General features: G+C 34.8%; 1 protein-coding gene across 1 annotated transcript in view; it reads right to left on the bottom strand.

Annotated features, from left to right (window-relative positions):
- Positions 1 to 23,963, bottom strand: part of LRRIQ1 (leucine rich repeats and IQ motif containing 1) — a 182,216-nt gene that overhangs the window by 13,103 nt on the left and 145,150 nt on the right. The window lies entirely within an intron of this gene.

Here is a 23,963-nt window from a genome sequence, read left to right as displayed (position 1 = left end):
TATAGTCACATTTAAATTTACTATATATATGTTTGTATTTTTCAAAAAAAAAAATCCCTGCAGACATTGCTGCTACATCAATGTCATTCATTTGAGTTACAATGAAGAGCTGTTGTTTTAGAGCACTTCTCTTGAGTTTTTAGACTGCTTCTTTTTTGGTGCCATCACCATGCTTAGGGACTTGTTAGCATTGTAGGCTTGACTGACAGTACACCAGAGAAGGTACCTCTTGAAACTAACTCATGGTAATCAAACTCACAAGAATTCTATAATTTAAAACCTGATGTTTAAAATGTCAATTTATTAATTGGAATTATTCTTTCACTATAGATCTTCGTACATAGAAAGTCATTTTATATTTGCAAGTTGTTTGGAAAACAAATGGAGCATGGTGCAAAGCCTATTTTGAATGCTTGGTGCTGTACAGAGACACATCACACATGTATACACACATTTAGCATCTGTCTTTCTGAATATGTTGAGGATGGTACATTCATCATGTCTTTTTATTCCATAAAAGTTACTGTTGTATTAGTGAAATGACTCTAGTTTTCAGTCCAAAGAGATACTGGAGCCAGTTCTCAGGAAAGCTACAAATCAAGATTTTTTTTCTCTAAATTACGTTACTTAGTAAAGTTAACTTCCTGTTAACTTCTTGTGCCACCTTATGTTTCTAAAATGGTCACACCCTTTCTTCTTGAGTTTAAGCCAATCCCTCCATAGTTGCTGTATTGAATGAACAATTACTTCACTTTCAAGGGCTGACCACTGCATCCATGAGCAGACACCATTTTGATAAATGGCCTTCCTTACAAAGAAACTATAAAAAAGACTCAAACAAAGGGAAGATTTGGGGTTGCTACACCCACACTGCATTAAGCATTAAGTCTCTTCGCCATCAGAGTCCCAGCCTTTTATCTGCCTTTCTTGGTTGACTAGACCAAATGGTGAACCCATGAGTACAATGACAGATAGTAGTGAGGAATCAGTGACCCTGATAATCAACTGAACCCACGACTGGAAACTTACCTACTCTTGATATGTAGAGAATCGTTTTGTAGCAAGTGTACTTTTAGCTGAAAATAAAAATTATCTCTACGTCTTTCTGTTTTAAAAAAGTTACATATACTTGCAATAGTCCCTTTTTAAAGTGTTCATTCTGAAAAGTTTTCCTCAACTGTACGATAACACTCCATAAACCCTTAGTGGTTTTACATCAGAACTCAGCCAAGGTTCTAAATAACAATCCCTGGGTAAAGATTAGAGATTTCACTGTAAGGGTCCAATTCATATTAACCCTTTTAATCTGAAGGCATAGATTGGTAGATTGGCATGAGTTCAGTGTAAAAAAGAGAACTAGCATAGTGGTGATATTGGTTGGATGTATTCAAAAATATTTCCATTCAAATGCTGGAGGAAATGATTCTGGCAAATGATTTTCGCTAAACCATTTTAGGATTACCCCTGTCACTGAGGAGAAAGTAGCATTTACTCCTTGAAGCTTGCTTTTAGCATCTTGTGTAGGAAGAATGATGGTGACCCGGATTACTTAACAGATGCTTATCACTTTCTACTCAGGCTCCCCAATAAATCCTCTTGGTTTTAGAAGAAGCATCATTTGGTCTGCAAAACTCGAAGCTACTGCCTATCTACTGCTCTTTCCTACTTCTCTGGGTCTTCATAAATTTCTCGTACCATCAACCTAAGAAAAAAGTCTCCTTTTGATTCCTGCTCTCCCCTAGTTACTACAGTCTATATATGCTGCTTTACTTCAAAACACACATTTTAATAATTTTATTTAAACAAATTGTTAAACTTTTTATTATAAAAATAATACGTTTTCATAATAGATGATTTAAAAAATACTGAAAACTAAAAAGTCAAAGAAAAGAAAATCCACAGAAAGCCCCACTATTCAAAGACAACAACTGGATAACACTTTTAAGGCATTTTCTTTTAGTTCTTTTGTTCATAGATTTGTTTTTCGTTTACATACAATTGTATGTATCCTATACATTCTACTTTTCAGTTAGTACTGTAACAGATGCATTCTATGTAATGGAAATCTCATCCTGAAAATACTTTTAGGGGTTATACACTGTGAGGTACTAACTTGTTACATGAAGGTTTTTAATTATTCTATTTAATTAATCCACTTTTTCAGGTGGAATTAAAGATAACATGTCTGAAGTTATAAATATTTCGAGGAACACAATATAATCTATATTGTCAAATAGTTTTAAAAACTTTCACCAATTTACCATCTGCTATATGAGGTTATTCATTTCACTAAGCCCCTAGTCAACACTGGGATATTAAATATTTTAAAGCTGTTGATAATTTGAGAAAAATATTGTCTAATATGATTTTAATTTATATGTCTCTACTGCTAGTGAGATTGAAAGTGATTCATATGATTATTTACCAATTATAGGTCATAAAGTGTAAAATATCTTTCTTGTTCTCCCCAATTATATGCTGGATTCTAGTATTTCCATTTTTGTTTTCAACTGACATTCATAATCCTTTATCTGTTATCACTGGTGCACATATTTTCTTCTCTAGGTATCCAAATTTATCTACTTGCTAAATATTTTCTAAACTATAAACAATTTTCGTCTCATAATTTATAGGTTTGTATCTCCCGATTTGATAAACTTATATAAAATGACACATAAGATTTCAGGGACAAATTCTATACTCTTCTAATATTTTGTCTTTCACACTAAAAGATACCGGTTGTTAACAGAATTCTTTTAAGAGGAATCTACTCTCTCGGTCTTTCCTTTACATTTCCTCCTTAATTTATTGCAATCTGATTTTGTCAAATTGAAACTGTCCTTACTATGAGGGTCTTAAACCATCTTATCTACCAAACACATTTATTCCTTATCTTCATTGGCCTCTCTGCTGAATTCAACTACACAGAACATTTTCTTTGTCTTAGAACTCTCTTCTCTGCAGGACTTTGGAACATCAGACTTTGAGTGCTTCCTTTCAGGCTCCTTTATATTTGTGTTCCTTCAGATGTTGATGCTTGTCATTCTGCAAGTATCTAGGAGCACCCGCACCCCTGCTGTCCACCACCACACCCCATGCCTGGTATTGTGCTGGCTTTTTTTAAATTTTTTTTTAGTCATTTTATTTTTATTTATTTATTTATTTATTTATGGCTGTGTTGGGTTTTCACCTCTGTGTGAGGGCTCTCCCCAGTTGCGGCAAGCGGGGGCCACTCTTCATCGCGGTGCGCAGGCCTCTCACTATCGCGGCCTCTCCTGTTGCGGAGCACAGGCTCCAGACGTGCAAGCTCAGCAATTGTGGCTCACGGGCCCAGCTGCCCCGCGGCATGTGGGATCCTCCCAGACCAGGGCTCGACCCCGTGTCCCCTGCATTGGCAGGCAGACTCTCAACCGCTGCGCCACCAGGGAAGCCCTGTGCTGGCTTTTGATGCCAGTCAATTAGATATGCACTGTTTATTGCCTCAGGAGGCTGGCAGCTTAGAGAACTAGATATCACCAACCTCTATCTTATTCCTGTTCTCAGATCCAGCTGAACTTCAGAATCACAACTTGTTTTTACCATTATCATCCTACTAAGTCTGGTTTTTCTCCTGAATTCCCAAGTCATTCAGACCAGATATTCTGGAGTAAACCTTGGCTGCTCATTCCTTATGTAATGACATCTAATCCAGAAACTGGGTCTAGTCTCCCTGCTGGGTATCTCAGTAATACCTGGCTCCTCCTTTCATCCCCACTGCCCTCATTTTGAACAGGAGTGAGTGAGAGTCTCTGTTGACTTACTGACATTCGTGCTTCAACTCACTGCAATATGGCTTCCTCCGCACACCATTTCACTGGAACCGTTCACACCGAGATCATTAGTACTGCTAAATCTTTGGGACTTTTTGAAATTCTTACTGACTCCTCTGTAATATTATACATTGTTCACGTCTTCCTTCTTAAAAGGATTATTTCCTTTGAGTCTTGTTTAATTCCACTTATCTGGTTTTTCTCTGCCCTTTTGTCTAAACCCCAGTTTCCTTCAAGGGCTCATCTTCCTTTGCTATCTCTTCCACTCTCAGGATTCTTCTCTGGGATACTATTCTGGCCCTATCTTATTCCTTGGTTATAATCTTCCTGTAAGAGGATATTCATTCAATTTCTTCAATCACTTTCCTTATCTCCTTCTGAAATGTATCCATCCAAAATCTCTCCATTTTGGTATCCTACAGATAATTTAAACAGAATATGTAAAAAGCTGAACTCATGTATTATCCCACCTTTTCTAAGTTCCTATAATTCTACTATCATCGTCAATGTAAAATTCAGAAACCAGAGTGTTGTACTGAATCAGCATTCTTCCTCACCCTTCAGCTGCAGATTTTACCTTCTAAATTCTTTTCATTCTGTCAAATTTCTGGTATTTGCATTGTGACTATTTAAATTCAGGCTACTATCATCTCTTCTTAGTTACTGTAACAGCCTTCTCACTGGTCTTTTTCCATTTGGCCTTGTTCCCACTTATATATCTCCATACTGCAAATGGTCTTGCTAAAGTACACGTCTAGTTTGCTCTTTCAGAGGTTGAACTCTTGGTTCTCTACTATCTTTGGATAATGTTCAAAACATTTTGCATAGCATACAGGCCTTCCTTATACCTTCAGACACATCTATTAAGTTCCTGCCTCAATCACCCAGATGTATTATAATTACTCAAAATGATCTTTTTTGCCTATAGACATTGTGTTTGGGATTATCCACTTTATCAATGGTGTTCTTACTTCAGGTCTTCAGGTCTTAGTTTAGAAATTACATTCTTTGGGGTAAGCTCCTGATCCTTGAACACTTCCATTCCTTATCCAAATTAGGTTAGAGATGCCCTCCAAAGGATAATATAGAGACCCGATGATAGCATTTATTACATTATACTTTACTTACCTATTCATGTGTCTGTTTTGCCTACTAGAATATACACTTTTTAAGTGATACATAGTAGGATGGTGCTCAACAAATATTGGTAAAATTACGGAGTGATTGTCATAGTTGATTAATGTTCTCTGAGAAATATAGAGTTGCAATTTAGATTTTTAGCATGTAGATGAACCTGTGCATTGTGGAGAATAACACATGTCTAAATGTGATTAACTTAATTATTATAATAGAAACTTCAGCTCTGAAAGTCAGAATTAGATTGGGATAAAAATTGACAACCAAAGGTAGTAAATTAAAAACAATATGTGTGTGTGTGTGTGTGTGTGTGTGTGTGTGTGTATAGCTACTTTATAAATAAAACGTTGACAATGTACACAATCCTAGAAGAAAGCAGTTCAGCTTTAAGAAGTTCTCCAAAAGAAATGAAGTCTTGGGGGCTTCCCTGGTGGCAGAGTGGTTAAGAATCCGCCTGCCAATGCAGGGGACACAGGTTCGAGCCCTGATCCAGGAAGATCCCACGTGCCGCGGAGCAACTAAGCCCGTGTGCCACAACTACTGAGCCTGCGCTCTAGAGCCCGCGAGCCACAACTACTGAAGCCCGCACTCCTGCAGTCCATGCTCCACAACAAGAGAAGCCACCGCAATGAGAAGCCTGTGCACTGCAACGAAGAGTAGCCCGGGTGGGGGTGGGGGTGGGGGTGGGGGTGGGGGTGGGGTGAGTGGGGTGGGAGGGGGTGGGATGAATTGGGAGATTGGGACTGACATATATACACTAATATGTATAAAATTGATAACTAATAAGAACCTGCTGTATAAAAAAATAAAATAAAATTCAAAAGAAAAAGAAAAAAAAAAAGAGTAGCCCCCGCTCGCCACAACTAGAGAAAGCCCGTGTGCAGCAATGAAGACCCAATGCAGCCAAAAATAAATAAATAATTTTTTTTTTTTTAAAAGAAATGAAGTCTTTTTTAAATTAATGGAAATTATTTTTTCTTCATGAAAAGCAAAATAAGTGTTCATTAAACTCATATGCCTCAAATTAATCAGTTTTCTAAATTTACAGAGGGAGGTTAGGATTCAATTATCATTTGGGGCACACAAAAAGAAGCTAATTATTTATATTTTTAATACATAAAGTGACTTTCCCATGACTATTTTCTTTTCTCTTAATGGCCTTTCTCAGTAATATAGTAACAAAATACTCTTGGTTTCATGGATGGAGGTGAGTTCATTTCTTTACCAAAAGCTTTTGAAGGACGTGGTTGCATACTGAGCAAAATGCGTCATGTGACGGAAATATTTTTGGTAACTTTGATAAATGGCTGATTCTATGTATCTTATGCTGGGCATAGTAAAAATATGATTTACATTATAAAGTGTAAGTGGTCTGCATGTGTTTATTAAAAGAAGTTATTGCATCATATCTCACAATAAAGGACAAATAAAATTGGAGTTTGGCATAAATGTTATACTAACAGAATTTTAAATTCATTAACATCTGTATAAATACTTGTTGATAGGCTGTTTATGGCTTCTTTCTTAACCAATCCAATCTGTTGTTGGAAAGTTGACAGCACTGGCATGAAACCAATAACTCTCTAAGAGCCATTTGTGTATGACAAGCTACATTTCTATTCTTTTAAAATATACTTAAATATGTATGTAATTGATCACTAAAGAAAAATTACTGTATGAATAAAGAAGAGGACTGTTGGTTCAAGAGTTTAAAAACAGAAATTTGGGGAACAGAGCCAAACTATATGTAAAGGTCAAAGGCTAACTGCAGCTCTAATCACTCCTTTACATATTTCACTAAATTTTATGGCAAAGAGGGTTAAAAAAAAAAGTACTAGAATAAAAAATACTTTCTAGTTTCTGACATTTGAATTTTCAAAATTCATCTGTTTGGGGGGTGTTGGGTAATACATAAAGTGTATGAATGACCCTTACGAAAGCAAAGAAAAACAAAAGTGAGTTACTAAATTATACATTTTAAAATACATGGATTTTGTAAGACATAACTTTCAATACTATGGAATTGCTAGCTTTAAGCAAATCCCTCTGGAATAACAGAATCATTCTTTTACAAAGTGGGTATAGTTGTGCTTATTAAACAGTTATAAGCCTTCTGTATTTATGTATAATTCTACCTGAAAGGGTATGTTTTCCCAATTGTATTGTTCAGTTGAGCTGTATCTCCTCATTAATGTCTTTATAGAGGAGTACCAACTACTACATAAAGAGTGGTTCTTTGGTTTCTCCTGTGACAGCCACATAACTCAAGAAAATAGCAGGCTTGTTCATGTATGGTGTGTCTCCATGTTTGCTGTTAACCAGGGCTGAGACTAGGATAAGGCAAGTGGGGTAAATGAGGTACTTGCCTTAGCACAAAATTTAAGGGAGTGCCAAAAAAAAATCAGTAATCGAGATAAATAATATTTTAATGTAATATTTTAAAAGCAAAATTAATGCAAAAATCCATGATGAACAAAATATCAAAGTTTTAAATGACAGAATCTGTAACAGGGTGGTGCTAAATGCTATTGGAGCCTGAGGTAAAAGGGAAAGTTGGTAATACTGATCCTTCTCTGCCATGGTATCGGCAGAATTACCCATTGCTAAGTAATACTAATAAAAGTATCAACAGGACACTGTTTTAAGAACTACCAGATAGCCATTGTCTAAGATTGCTTTCCACTGTTTCTCATGAATCAGGCACACCACTGAGCTTTTCACTAGACGAGGCCCTTGATTTGTGACATATAAGAAAATAATTATAGAATAAATTAATTCAGTCTATAAAGGAAAGCTATACATTATTCATCTTTCTATCTGCCTAGCAACTAATTAGCACATAGTAAGTTGACTTTTCACTTACTGTGTCATGTTGGGCAAATTACCCCCTCCCTGCCTCAGTTTTCTCCTCTTAAAATGGATATATTAACAATATAAAATAATAGAACACATATAATGCTGCACATTTAGTATGGATTTAATAACTGTAGCCATTTTTCTTTTCTTTTTTTTAAAGTGAAATGAGCTCCATTATGCATAGATTTAATGCTATCTCAGTTATCACAGGCTAAGACTTACCCACCCTGGAGGTGGGACTAGCTGTAGAAGTTTCTAAATCTAGGCTAAAATCAAGGTTTCAGGGGGTCACTGTCAGGAGGGGAAGATTCCAGGATTAACCACAAAATTAGACAGAAAAATTTTCTGGGGGAGTCCAGGAAGTCCGCCTTCCCAGAATTCTAAATCTGCTTCAGGTATTTTTTTAAATGTATTTATTTCATAATATATGAGGATTTTAGTGTGTCTTTAATACAGAAAAATTAATTTCCAAAAGATAAGAAGTGTACACAGTTCTAATTGATTTGAAGTTATTTCAAATAATTTTTAGCAGTTGCTCAGTAATAACCATGAAGGAGGCTCCATTGACATGATTCTCTTCTGTTTCACTTTCTCAATTTAATTATCCTTGGAGAATATTCCTCTATCCAACCTAGACTCCCTCAGGGAGTGGTAATGTAGTAGGTCATCCAAACTAGGGCCCACCCAATAGAATAATGGAGAAACTGATGATGTAAGTAGGTTGGCTTTCAAAATAATATGGTTATAATGGCCGCATAAATATTACTGCCACCTGTGTTTTGTTTTTTTGTTTGTTTGTTTGTTTGGTATAGTTTAGACTTCAGCTCCCTGTTGTATCTAAAAGTTTCTACTCTTTGGTTAAAAAGACATCTCTAATTCATGTATATTTATTAATTGAGGCCAAGTAGGTGATTAATTTTCTTTACTAGTTTTATTTCAAAAGAAGCCAATAAGTGGTATTACATTGGTACATTAATGATAGAGGCTTGATGAACCCAATTAGACACTTTTATCATTGTAATCATTGTTTTTGAATAGCTATAAAACAGAAATGCTCATAATGTATATGTTTATACGTTCCTATATATTTCTCATTGATTACTTATTAATTTTCTGCATCTGATGATTTCTGTATTTGCCAAACTTAAGAATACAGATACACTTCTGTTACAGGTAGAGATAACATCATATGAAACACTGAATAATTAAAGTATTGCTTGATTATAAAAAAATAAGTAAATGTAAGTAAAAATAATTTTCTTTCACAATTTGAGTAACAACATATCAGAGACTAATAAACCTGGCCCCAGACTTATTGTTTTTCATTGGTAACAATTTAAGCAAGTATCCCATAGCCTGCTGAAGACTTAAGAGTCTTCTAAGTGGATACTCATTAATGAAAAATTTTTATCTTTTATTATATTACCCAAGAAAGATAGAACTTTATGTAGCAGAACTACATTTGTAAATGAATCAGGGCCTCCATTCATGAAAAGCATTACTGCTCTACTCACAGTCTAGTGGAGAAAGAAGTCAAGGTAGTAATTATAGGACTTCCCTACAAAATTAACTTTTAACTTTAAACTATTTAGATAAATATTGATTTGTGGAGCTCTTTTATTTTTTGTAGAAGAGGAATTGTGGGTGGGGTTTAAAGTGGGAAGGGCCCTCAATTGGGTGAGTCACCTCCCTTATCAGAGCCTTAGTTTTGTCATTCATGAACATTAGAAAGAAAAGCAAAATATGGAATGCTTCATGAATTTGTGTATCTTCCTTGGTGTTGTCAGTGCTCTGGACCTAGGCCATTCTAATAGGTGTGTAGTGCTATCTCAGCGTTGTTTTAATGTTTTTTATCCATTTTTAAAACCAGGTTGGTTGTTTTCTTATTGTTGAGTTTTAAGAGTTTTTGCTATATTTTGGATAACTGTCCTTTATCAGGTATCTTTTGCAGATACTTTCTCCCAGTCTGTGCCTTGCCCTCTCATGCTTTTGATAGTGTCTTTCACAGAGCAGAAGGTTTTAATTATTTATTTCCTGCATCATGCTTTTGATATTATATCTAAATGTTCATCACCAAATCCAGGGTCACCTAGATTTTCTAATACGTTATCTCCTAGGAATTTTTAGTTTTGAGTTTTGCATTTAGGTCTATGATCCATTTTGAGTTCATTTTTGTGAAAGTATAAGGTCTGTGTTTAGATTCTTACTCTTTTTTTTTTCCTTTAATTTTTGCATGTGGAAGTCCAGTTGTTCTAGCACCAAGAGTTGGAACGGACTTATCTTTTCTCCATTGTATTGCCTTTGTTTTTTTTAATCAAAGATCAGTTCACTATATTTGTGTGGGTCTATTTCTCACCTGTCTATCTGTTTCATTGATCTATTTGTATATTATTTTGCCACTACCACACTGTCTTGGTTAATGTGGCTTATAGTAAGTCTTGAAGTTAGGTAACATCAATGCTCCAGAAAGTATTTTAAAATGAAAGTTTGAGCTGGTAAAAAAGGTAGAGAAATCCTCAGAAGTGAGAAATGACAAGAAAACACAAATATAAGGATGAATGAGTCTAGAGAGCTATTGTACAGCATGATAACTATAGTTAAAAATATTGCATTGAATACTGAAAACTTGCTAAAAGAGGAAATCTCTCACGTGCTCTCATCACACACACACAAAATGATAACTATGTGAGGATATGATACTTTAGTTAGCTTGGCTTTGTAATCATTTTTCTCTACATATGTATACCAAGTCATCAGGCTGTACACTTTAAATATATATACTTTTTATTGAAAATAAAATTAAAAATATTGCTGAAAAATTACAAAAAGAAAATATATAGGTGTAGCAAGTGACTGCTTACGAGTTATCTCTCCAGGCTAAGGGGGAATGTGCCCTCTAGTAACTGGCTGAAGTAGTCAAAAATCTTTCTGAGTTGGATACGTTAAACTCACACCTCCAAAAATTCCCATTAATACAGATCTAAACAACACAAACTAATTAAAACAATAACAAAAGTCACTAAACACCTTGGGAAATAAGCCATTAGAGTGAGAATCAACAGAAAAAAACAAACCATAAAATCGGCCCATTGAATCATGAAGGTAGTGGATTTATCAGATACAGAATAAAAAATAAGCATCTTTAATTTGATAAAATACACAAAATATTATGTATCTGTATACCTAAAAATAGATCTTAAAAGGCATTAAAGCAATAAGAGACTAGTAAAATTAGGAAGTTTTGAAAAACATGGGTAGCAATTCTAGAAATGAAATATAATTGATAGGGCTTCCCTGGTGGCGTAGTGGTTAAGAATTCACCTGCCAATTTAGGGGACACGGGTTCGAGCCCTGGTTCGGGAAGATCCCACATGCCGCGCAACTAAGCCCGTATGCCACAACTACTGAGCCTGCACTCTAGAGCCCATGAGCCACAACTACTGAGCCCATGTGTCACAACTACTGAAGCCCGCGTGCCTAGAGCCCGTGCTCCGCAACAAGAGAAGCCACCGCAATGAGAAGCTGCACACTGCAAAGAAGAGTAGTCCCTGCTCGCTGCAACTAGAGAAAGTCCACGCGCAGCAATGAAGACCCAACGCAGCCAATAAATAAATACATTTATTTAAAAAAAGAAATACGATTGATAAAATCATAAAACTGAACTATAACCGATATTAGTAACTCAGTAGATGTAGTAAACATAAAATTTGATTGAAGAAAAAAATTAGTGAACCTGGTTTACTGTCATTGTGCATTATTTATGAAATTAGCTATTAATTTCCGAAAAACAACACACACTATTTTAGATTGTTACCTAATGTTATAAACCTGAGATTTACTCAGGATTCACATGACCAAAAGTACTGGCATTTTTCTGTAGAGACCGAAGAAATTCTTTCTGTCTTCTGGCTCTATAACTCAGAAGAATATGTTAGTGGGCATTCTTAACTCCTATGAACATGGAAAGCACTCAGCTGTGGTCTCAAACAACTCTAAACTCACTGGTTGCTTAGTACTAGCAATATAGTGAATAGGGCACAAGAATAAGACTTAGCAGAAGGTTCTTGATTTGTCGCTAACTAGCTGTTGCATCCTTGGTATATCATTTAACTTTTCTGAATTTCAGTTTTCTCACTTTAAAAAAGGTTGTGTGTTTTTATTATGAAAGAAATGCATTTTCATTTGTGAGTTTATCTCTGAGTGTAGCTATAGTAAATACATAAAGACTAATACCCTATCCTTAGGCTAGTAAAAAAAACAATATGATAAAGAGTTCTAGTAAATATCTATACCTAAGAAATTGATGTCTAAGATATATTCTTAATATTTTGAGGTGGCTGCCTCAGGAGAAAAGAGGATAGAATGCAATTTGTTGAGCAACCAGAATACTCTCGAGAGACCTTATATATCTCATTGTGTCTTTACAATATCCTTGGAAGAAAACAATTATTATCCCCATTTTTCTGGAGAATGAAACAAAAGTTTTGAGCTTATGTAAGAGTAGTATGAATTTGAACCTTCGTTTGGCTGCGTCCAAAGCCCACAGTGTTTCCATTTCATCAAGAAGCCATATTTTCCCATGAAATTCCCCTTAATGTCAGATTCTGAATATGGAAATAAATGACATTTAAAATGTTCTTAATATACCAGCTGTAATAAATAACACAGAATTTATTTTTCTCTTGTGGATAACTTTTGGAAAATAAGGAATAATTTTGAGATAAAATTTTCCATATTTGGTCTCAGAGGAATTTGTAAATTTCTACTAAACCTATTCAGATGTTAAATTATGGGAATAAAAAAGAACAATAGACCTTCTAGCCATAGGAAATTATGTATGAATTGGTCAAAAAACACAGTGTTCTATAATGCTGTACTCTACCTATAGTAAATGCTTTATGAAGAGTAGCTTTTTCACACATTTGAAGAATAAATAAATTTATGACTATTTAAAGCATATTTTTTGTCTGTGCTCTCTGAAAAACTAATTTTTAGCTACATGTGCTTCTGTGCTACAAAAGAATTATAAAACAGCATATTTTGACCTAAAAGATAGTAGAACTCTGATTTTTTCCCCCTTTTTTGTCTTCTTCTTTTAAACTTAAATGTAAATGGTTTGGCTTAGTTTTTAAATTTACTTTTCAAATTAAGAAAACAATTTTATAAAGAGAAAATTTTTACAAGTTGAACACTCAAAATCATAGACAGTAAGTACGACATAATAGTTAGTTAGTTTAACCATTACTATATGGTTGCTTTAGTCTGAATTCTGATAGACGGAAAGGAGAAGTAAGTCATTGGTTTCACATTCAAAACTGACCAGGTGGTAGTGTTGTGACACAGTTCTCCATTTCTGAACATCCAGAAGTGTGGCACTAACTAGCCTTTTGTTCCAGACTATTTTTTCAAAACCTTTTGTATACCAAACAGCCTTATAAGGTGAGATAGTGTCTCCTTTGAAGCAAAGGGCAGATTTGTTAGCTGTCCAGTAAAAGATAATGTTTTCTCATCAGTACAAAATGCAAGTTAATTTACAACCCGTTATAAAGTATTTGAGCTTCCTAAGCTTGGAGTTTCTCAACTGAGACACAAACCTACCTCAGTATCCACCTGGACTCCTACATGTTAAGTCCTGTGGAAATTGAGGGGCTAAGGGAACCAACACAAATATTCTAGTGCTCAGGCTGCTTGCTATGCTGTAAATAATAAAGCCCTTTGTCCCTAACCTAGGAGTCTTGTATCTTCTGCCAGCATTCATAAAATAATGTCAGGCTACCTTTCTACCTGAAAGTAGGATCAAATCTCAAGCTCTCAGAGTTCTTGACATAGAAAAACTTTAATTTTGCAACTTAAAAAAATGAAATACCAATAATGGGCACATATAACTATATAATGAATCATTCTTGCTTTATGAACTGTTGTTTAAGCGTGTGTGTACTTTATCCCATCTTTTTGATTGACTCATTTTGTGGGAATGCTGTTAGTAACCACAGGTGTGTAACTTTTGTTTATTAGCTATACAGTAGTTTTAAGGAATACTAACTGACAACATTCTAGGACTAAAAATGTGTCAAATTTGCCTGGTTGTGGCTATGATTTTAGGACAAGTGTTACGTGAATAAGCACAAATAATCCTTATGCCAAGAAACATGTCATTTTCTAAAGCAGAGAGAGAAAAAAAGTCTTGAAAACATGCAGACCTTGGATCAAATATCAAAATTGCCATTTCAAAGGTTTGTGTCCACCAGAAACAAGAAAATGGTAGTCTTTTTATTTACAGTGCTCAAATGATTTCATATTTTTTTTTAAAGATTTGGTTTTGATGTGGACTTTTTTTTTTAAATAAATTTATTTATTTATTTATGGCTGCGTTGGGTCTTCATTGCTGTGCACAGGCTTTCTTTAGTTGTGGTGAATGGGGGCTACTCTTCACTGCAGTGCGTGGGCTTTTCATTGCGGTGGCTTCCCTTGCTGTGGAGCACAGGCTCTGGGCACACGGGCTTCAGTAGTTGTGGCACACAGGCTTAGTTGCTCCGTGGCATATGGGATCTTCCCGGACCAGGGCTCGAACCCATGTCCCCTGCATTGGCAGGCGGATTCTTAACCACTGTGCCACCAGGGGAGTCCCGGATGTTGACCATTTTTTTAAAGTCTTTATGGAATTTGTTACAATACTGCTTCTGTTTTATGTTTTGGTTTTGGGCCACAAGGCATGTGGGATCTTAGCTCCCTGACCACGGATCGACCCGTGCCCCCTGCACTGGAAGGCAAAGTCTTAACCACCGGATCACCAGGGAAGTCGCTGATTTCATAATTTTGCTTCACAGATTGGCAAGACATGTATCATTCCCATTTTACAACTGATAAAACTGAGATTTAAAGTGGTAATGACCAAATTTTCTGCTTCTTAATTCAATTCTCTCTCCACCACACCAAGTTCTATTAAATTTGTATCATTCAAAAATGATAGGCAATGTTTTAGTAACGTATATTCCAAATAGTAAAATAAATTGAAAGACAACTCTGGTTACTATTTCTTTTCCATATATTGAAAATCTTTCAGTAGTATATGATCCCTTGGCTTTAGGAAAGACGCTTATAGTAAGTACATAGAAGGGAAATGAAAGGTAATATTGGTGAAACAAAGTACAGAAATACTTCTGGGCAGTAAAGGGCTATGTGAGTTTTATGATATTGGAATACAGAAGTAAATTTGGACAGAAATAATGAAAGAGTTGAAGGGCTAAAAATGATACAGAACTTCCATTTGGGGAAATAGAGAGGGATAAATCAGTTCTTCTGCTAAGACAAACCATAAATTCAGAATATAATTTAAAAAGTAATCTTAAGATGTGAATTTATTGTAACATGATCCCAATCTGATAGCACCTCTATATACCTGGCAGAACTGAAAACATCATCTCTGGAAAAATGCAGGGGAGGCAGATTTGAGGAAAGCAAATATAAATTTTAGAAATGAAAAACAAAATAATCGAAATTAAAATCTATAATGCGGGTTTACTTGCAGATCAGACAAAGCTGAAGAAATAATGAACTTGGAAATATGTGAGAAGGCATTATGTAGAATCTAGTGCAGAGGAGCAAAGAGATGAAACATTTTAAAAATAAAAATATATAGAGAAAGCTAGAGAAAATTTAAGTTATGTTTAATTGGAGTTCTAGGAGGATTGGCAAGATAGCATGAGGCATTGGCAATATCCAAGATAATGACTGAAATATTTCTTGAACTGGATGAAAGACATCAACCCATAGATTCAAGAAGGTGAGTAAATCATAAACAGGATAAATTTTAAAAGAAATCCACAGCTAGACTCATAAGAATAAAATTATTTACAGCAGAAAAAAGAAAATCTTAAAGTAATGAGAAAAAAAGCAGCCAGGTTATCTTCAACAAAGTTGCAGTTAAACTGACAGCTAATGTCTTAAGAGCAACATGAGAAGGCAGAAGAGAGTAAAATATCTTCAATGATCTGAAATTTGTATGAATGAAAGAAATTTACTGCCAAACTGGAATTCACCAGAATAAGGACAAAATACAGACATTTTCATATTAACAAAAACTGAGTTTGCTACTAGCAAACTCTTATTAAAGAAATGTATTTAAATGGACAGTCCTTTTCACAAGAAAATTCCAGATGAAAAATCCATGTTGCAAGAAGACAGAAAAAATTCAAAAATTTGAAATATGTTGGTAAAATCAACAAAAATTGACAGTATAAATAGCAATAATATCTTGTGAAATTAAATATGTCACAAGTAAAATACAGAGAAATATTACTATATAATTCAGAATTGAGCTGGATTGAGTTAAAATGTTCTAAGATTCCTATACTCCCTAGGAAGAGAAAAAGATTGGTTAATTCTAGATTATGTTAACTACATATGTTATGATTTCCAGAGTAAAAACTAAAATGAATATATACAGATAATATTATTTCCACATTAATAAAAAGAAAACAATAGAAAGAAAAGAAGTACTCAATCCAAATGAAGCAAAGAAAGTAAAGAAAAAGAACACAGTGTATCCAGGCTAGTAGAAAGCATAAGATAAGATATTCATTCAAATATGTCAGTTCTTACATTATGCGTAAATGGTTAAATAACCCAGTTAGCGTATAACAATTTTTTCTAGATTAAAGCAAAAAAATCCAAGAGCCAAACTTAAATTATGAAGGTGCAATAAGTGTGAAAATAAAAGAATAGAAAAAATATACCACAAACACATTAACCAAAAGAAAGCTGGTGTTGTCATGTTAACATAAAACAAAATAGACTTTAGGGCAAAAACAAACAAAAAACCCCTAAATTTACTAAATATTTACTAAACATTCCTAAACATTAGTGTTGTTTCAAAATGATAAAAAGTTCATTTAACCAGGAAGATATAATACTTTTAATTTTAAGAGTATAATATAGCCTCAAAAATAATATAAGGTGTCTGCTCTCAGACCACAATGGAATTAAATTAGAAATCAATACTGGAAAGATAACTGGAAACTCCCAAAGTACATGGAGATTAAACAACACTTCTAAATCATACATAGGTCAAAGAAGTAATCTCAAGAGAAGTTCAAAAATATTTTGAACTAAATGAAACTTTGAACTAAATGAAAATGAAATGAAAACACAACCTATTAAATTTGTGAAATGCAGAAAAAGCAGTGCTTACAGGGAAATTTATAGCATTGAATGCATATATTAGAAAAGAAGAAAGATCTAAAACAATAATCTAAGTTTCTACCTTAGGAAATGAGAAAAAAGAGAACAACTTAAATTCAAAGTAAACAGAAGAAAAATAATAAGAATTAGAGAAGAAATCAATGAAGTTGAAAATAGGAAATCAATAGAGAGTATCACTGAAACCAGAAAGCTAGTCCTTTGAAAAAGTCAATGAAATCAATAAACCTCTAGCCGGGAAAACTACGGAAAAAAAGACAAAGAACACAAATTACCAATATCAGAAATGAAAGAGGGGACATCACTACAAATCCCATGGACATTAAAAGAATAATAAAGATATGCTATGAACAACTCTATTCCCACAAATTTGATAACCTGTACAAAATGGACCCATTCTTTGAAAGACACAAATTTCCAAAGCTCACATAAGCATAAATAGATGGTCTGAATAGGCCTATATCTATTTTAAAAATTGAATCAAAAAAAATTGAATCATGATCATCTATATAAAAAATCTAGGCTTCCCTGGTGGCGCAGTGGTTGAGAATCTGCCTGCCAATGCAGGGAACACGGGTTCGAGCCCTGGTCTGGGAAGATCCCACATGCCGTGGAGCGACTAGGCCCGTGAGCCACAACTACTGAGCCTGCGCGTCTGGAGCCTGTGCTCCGCAGCAAGAGAGGCCGCGATAGTGAGAGGCCCGCGCACCGCGATTAAGAGTGGCCCCCGCTTGCCGCAACTGGAGAGGGCCCTCACACAGAAACGAAGACCCAACACAGTCATAAATAAATAAATTTTTTAAAAAAATCTAAAATAACCAACAAAAAAACTTCTGAAATTAAAGTGATTATAGCAAGGTTGCAGGATCTAAGGTAATATACAGAAGTCAATCACTTTCCTATATACCAGCAATGAACAAGTGGAATTTGAAGTTAAAAAACAATACCATTTACATTGGCATCCCCAAAATTAAAGGCTTTAGGGATAAATCTAACAAAATATATACAAGATCTATATGAGGAAAACTGCAAAACTCTCATGAAATAAAGAAGAATTAAATAAATGGATAAATATTCCATATTCATGGATTGGAAGTTTTTCCTAACTTACCCTATAGATTCAACAAAATCCCAGCAAAACATTTTGTGGATATTGACAAACTGACTCTAAAGTTTATATGGAGAGGCAAAAGATCTAGACTAGCCAACAAAATATTGAAGGAGAAGAACAAAGCTGAAAGACTGACACTACTCTACTTCAAGACTTGCTATAAATCTATAGCAAAAAAGGCAGTGTGGTATTGGCAAAAGAATAGACAAATAGATCAGTGAAACAGAGCAAACAGCCCAGAAATAGACCCACAAAAATATGGTCAACTGATCTTTGACAAAGGATCAAATGGAACAAAGATAGTTTTTTCAACAAATGGTGATAGGACAAGTGGACATCCACATACAAAAAAATAAATCTAGACACAGATCTTACAACATTCACAAACATTAACTCAAAATGGATTACAAACCTAAATGTAGAATGCAAAGCTCTAAAACTCCTAGAAGATAACACAGAAGAAAACCTATATGACCTAGGATATGGTTAAGACTTTTCAGATAAAACACCAAAGGCATGATGTATGAAAGAAATTATTGATAAGTTGGAATTCAATAAAATTAAAAGTTTCTGTTCTGCTAAAGATAATGTCAACAGAATGAGAAGTCAAGAAACAGACTGGGAGAAAATATCTGCAAAATACTTATCTGATAAAGGACTGCTATCCAAAATATACAGAGGACTCTTAAATCTCAACAGAAGGAAAACAAACAACCTGATTAAAAAATGAGCCAAAGACATTAACACATACTTCACCAAAGAAGATATACAGATGGCAAATAAGCATATCAAAAGACGCTTCACATCCTATGTCATTTAGGAAATGCAAATTATAACAACAGTGAGATACCACTACACACCTATGAGAATGGCCAAGATCCAGAACACTGACAACACCAAATGCTGATGAGGATGCAGAGCAACAAAACTCTCATTCATTGCTTATGGGAATGCAAAATGGTACAGCCACTCCGGAAGACAGTTTGGCAGTTTCTTACGAAACTAAACATACTCTTACCGAATAATCCAGCAATCATATGCTTTGTTATTTATGCAAATGAGTTGCAAATTTATGTCCACACAAAAACCTGTACGCAGAGGTTTATAGCAGCATTACTCATAAATGCCAAAATTTGGGAGCAACCAAGATATTTTTCGGTAGGTGAATGGATAAACTGTGGCACATCCAGACAACAGAATATTATTCAGTGAAAACAAACAAATGACAAAAAAAAAAAGATCAGCTGTCAAGCCATGAAAAGATACGAACTTTAAATGCATATTACTAAGTGAAAACAGCCAATCTGAAAAGGCTACATACTACATGATTCCAACTATGTGACCTTCTGGAAAAGCCAAAACTATTGAGACAGTAAAAAGATCAGTGGTTGCCAGGGCTTAAGGCAGTGGGAGGGATGAAGAGGTGGAGAACAGAGGATTTTTAGAGCAGTGAAACTATTCTGTATAATACCATAATGATGCATGCAGGCCATTATACATTTTCCCAAACCTATATAATGTACAGCACCAAGAGTGAACCCTAATACAAACTATGGCCTTTGGGTGATGAAGTGTCAGTGTAGGTCAATGACTGTTACAAACGTACCACTCTGGTGAAGGATGGTTATAGTGAGGGAGGCTGAGCATATGTGAGGTATATGAGAATTCTCTGTACGTTCTGCTCAATTTTGCCATGAACCTAAACTACTTAAAAAATATTTTAAAATATTTAAAGTATTTAAAATATTTTTTAAAAATTCGGTATCTTAGGTGAGCTGTATATAAAGGTTTAGTTCACCACATTGCCTGAAACAGATATCTCTAATTACTGCAGAAGCAGAAGCTCAACAGCCCAAGGCCAATAGGTGATAAACTGTAGTGACAGAGTACATTTCTGATATGGCTGGAGGGGATATTTGGAGGTAGAGGTAAGATTCTAGCAGCAGTAACAGTTACAGTTTTCTACTGAGGACTTAAATGCCCAGCAGAGTTCCACACACTTCCAGTACATTATCTCACAAGGACGCTGAGAAATCTACAGTATTATTGTCATTTTAAAGATAAGAATGCTTCAGCCCAGAGAGGTTACATATAACAACACACAGTAAGTGGTAGAGCTGGGAAATTAAAATTAGTCTGGAGCTCCTACCAGAATATTTCTTAACTAATATAATCATAATTTTTTTACATTCCCACCAGGGAAGGAAAGTTCAGATCTCAATTTTATCTACCTTCATATGTAGGATTTGGGAGTCAGGAGTTACTTTTAAATTTCTATCAAAAAACAATTTTTGATGTAGTCACTATATCCATATTTTTTTCCTACAATTCATGGTGTCTTTCTGAGGCTGGATAGTATTGGGAGGAATACTTTTATGTTTCTTCTTAATTTGATATCATAACCCATAAAATTTTGTCATTTTGTTTTTTAATATTTCTCTTAATTCTTCAATTATTTCCTACTTTGTCTTCACTCATCTTCTATTTTTCCTTACCTTTACTTCAATTACTCTTTTCCCTTCTATGCTTTTCTCAGTGTTCATATTATGGCAGGAATACAGATACTTCTGACAATAGTTAAAGAAGTTGAGGAACAGTCTATAAAGGCGCCTCTTGTAGGGGTCATTCCATTCATAGAGTAACATCAGGGTGTAACGTCAGGGCTGGCGGGAGAGTGCTGATATTCAGTGTGTCTCCTCACTGTTGAATTTAGCCATTTGCTCTTCCTTAGCTTCATCTGTAGGCTCCAAGCTAGGCATTTTGGACATGAGCTACTTCACTAACAGGAAGAATACCCTGGCTTTCCCTGGCTGAGAGAATGTCTTTGAATGAATTGTCTGTTTATATTTTACTGGGATTTCGCTAATCTTAACTTGATCTTTCAAACTGACAAATTTTGTGCCTGTACTTGCTTGGATTTGAGATTCTCTACCTTGGTCTGTCTCTATTACTTAAGGCATCAGTTCAGAATGGGAGGTTTGCAGAAATGGAGAGGTAATGTTGCCTTGCTGAGCATTATTTCTTTATCTATAAAATTAAGGGATCACAACAATTCATTTGCCTTACTCTCAGAGTTGAAACATATTTTTAAAATTGATGTGTAATAGTGGTAATAGTAAAAACTTTTTAAGCTTTATGACAGGGGCACTCATCAATCAGAAAGGACACTGGCTCTGAACTGGAACAGAGTTCTGGAGGGCCCCTACTGTTCAGGGGCCCTTTAGTTACTGAGTATCATTGACTTGGGAGGGGATTTCCAGGTGAGTAGCTAAAGCAGCCATAGTGCCTGCTGTGGCAGCAGTGGCAAGAGACTCAAGGAAGTAGCTATTTAAGATAAAAACGTATTTCAGTATTTTAACAACTAACTGTTCCAGTCATACTTGAATATGCCAGTCTTATATTAGCTCTATTTAAATGCTCGCCAAAGTTTAGAGCGCTGTATTATTTCATAGTGTCTATGATGCTTTGATCTTGATCTTGCTGAAAATGACAACTGAAGGTTTTCACATAATGTGTCAACTACCACCTGGCTGACAGCAACTTCTAAGCTTCTATCTATTATGAGATGCATTCTGAGTTCAGAGAGGACAAAATGTGAAAAAAATGCATATCTTGGCATCAATGAAATATGAATCAATTATTAATATTTTTATTAGCACACTGTATTCTATAAGATGAAATGTAATTATCCCTAACAGTCAATCTTGGATCATTAAATTAGCTTACCCAGAACAAGAATTACGCTACGTGATTTTTGATTGTTACTCTAATATAAATTCGATACATTTTGCATGAAATGCTTAATTTTTTTATTGAGTGCCTAATATTGCCAGGCATTATGCTAATTGGTGAGGATCTAGCAGTGAACCAACAGAGTCCTGAACTTCAGCAGCATACAGAATAAAGACATTTTAGTTATAGCTATTAAACAGATACTTCTGCATGTGATAGGCACTAAGGACACAAGCAAGTCTGTTCTAGGTTCAATAGGAGTATATAAGAGGGGAATTATTCTTTGGTAAAGACTAATCAGGTACACTATTTTTATATTGTGCTTTGTGAAGCCCTAGGAGGCTTTGCAAATGTGTCTTAGTGGCTGCTATGGGAAGTAGCCAAGAGATCAGACCCACTTCCTAAACCAGAGCAGATGTACTCTTAGCTATTTACACACTATATTGAATTTGGGGTAATATTTCATTTGAAGAAAGAGGTTTTCTGCTAAAATATAAAGTTTGAAAACCACTGATATGGTGGACAAAGCACTAATCTCAGCATGAAAATGTTTAAATTAAATTTCCAACTCTACTGCCTATTTATAATTTGACTTCCAATAACCAAACCACGTCTAAACACATGACTGACAAACAAATGATTTCAAGTGATTCTGATCCTAGCTTTCAGTTAAACTGTGAAGAAAGCTATGCAAATTATTCTGTTTGGGCTGCTGTGCATGGAACAGCCTTCATTTCATGCTGTGATTACAAGAATTCTAGAACTATCCTGTATCCATTATGTGTCAGAATATTCATGGTTTTCCCTCCTTTTAAAAAAAAGGCATATAAAAAAAGAATATCATCATAACAATAAAGACGACAATATGTGCTGGAAGTTGTGACATGCCCTTCACATTACATTAATTTTTATTTAATTCTTATAAAAACTCTGAGTGATGCTCCCTATCTTTAAAGTGAGGAGGTTTAAAGAACTAAGTCGTTTGTTCATGGTGACAATGGTGAAGCTATGATTTAAAGCCAGTAGTCTGTCTTCTCTAGACCTTATCTTCAGCCATGCCACCTCTCTACATCAATTTTCTATAACCTAGATATGGTTGGATTAGAAAGATGGGGGATGGGAAGCAGTGTGTACTTCTCTGAGGTACACAAAGAGATGTACGTAAGAAGTTGTTGCATATATAACTTTAAAAATGCACTAAAACAATAAGCTTGCTTGAAAATAAATGAACATTTGTTCGAGAAATTAATAGATCACACAAACGTCTCCTTACTTGAAAAAAATTTGCGTATTTCACTAGTTGTGAAATGCTACTATTAAAGTACTCAGAGAGATGTATATACACAAAATAACATAGTTTTATACCATGGCAGGATAGATAGCATATGTAACTCAGACTAAGGGGGCTGACAAATGTATGTAGGCAGACTAACCTTCCTGGCTAAGAACCAGGAGTTACGCTTGTTACATAGAACTCTCAAGGGTACCATGCAATCAGAGGTCACAATCGAGGTAACAAAAGCAATGTCACCATATCAGAGAATGGGCCAATTCAGATCTGGTCCCTGACAGTCACTGAGGTCAAGGCTTGAGGCAAATAATTGTATTAAACAGGAATATTCCCTGCACACTTTTAGAACTGTCATCTGAACAAACAAGTCCAGGTCATCTGTAGGTTAAATCTCAGTTCTTTTCCCTGGTACTTAGAACTTACGTGCTAGTCTTAATCCCTTACAGTTTTTAAACTTACAACTGTAATTTTCTTTTGATCAAGGAAATGCTTAATAATTTTTTTGTTTGTTTTCTGATCTTAACAACAGCAAACCTTCATTTAAATGCATGCATTTGTCATTTAACTCCATTTTACTATTGGCTTGCCCTACACAATTTTAAAATTCTGACTATATGATAAAAATCACAGTTCAAACTTCATATTTTAGTGTATAAAGTGCATTATAAATAAAATAACAAGGAGAATAGTCATATTCAAATGACGGAATCTCAAATTTTAATATCATTTATATATCATTGCATGTATCATTTATATAAAAGCAACTAAATTCAGAATAGCAATTTTATTTAAAAAAGAGGCAAAATTTACAAATAGTAATTAACATGTA

The sequence above is a fragment of the Eschrichtius robustus genome, chromosome 13 (assembly GCF_028021215.1).
Source record: "Eschrichtius robustus isolate mEscRob2 chromosome 13, mEscRob2.pri, whole genome shotgun sequence".
Taxonomy (NCBI): Eukaryota; Metazoa; Chordata; class Mammalia; order Artiodactyla; family Eschrichtiidae; genus Eschrichtius; species Eschrichtius robustus.
Note: the sequence above shows the minus strand (reverse complement) of the source record. Positions and strands in the feature narration are given on the sequence as shown.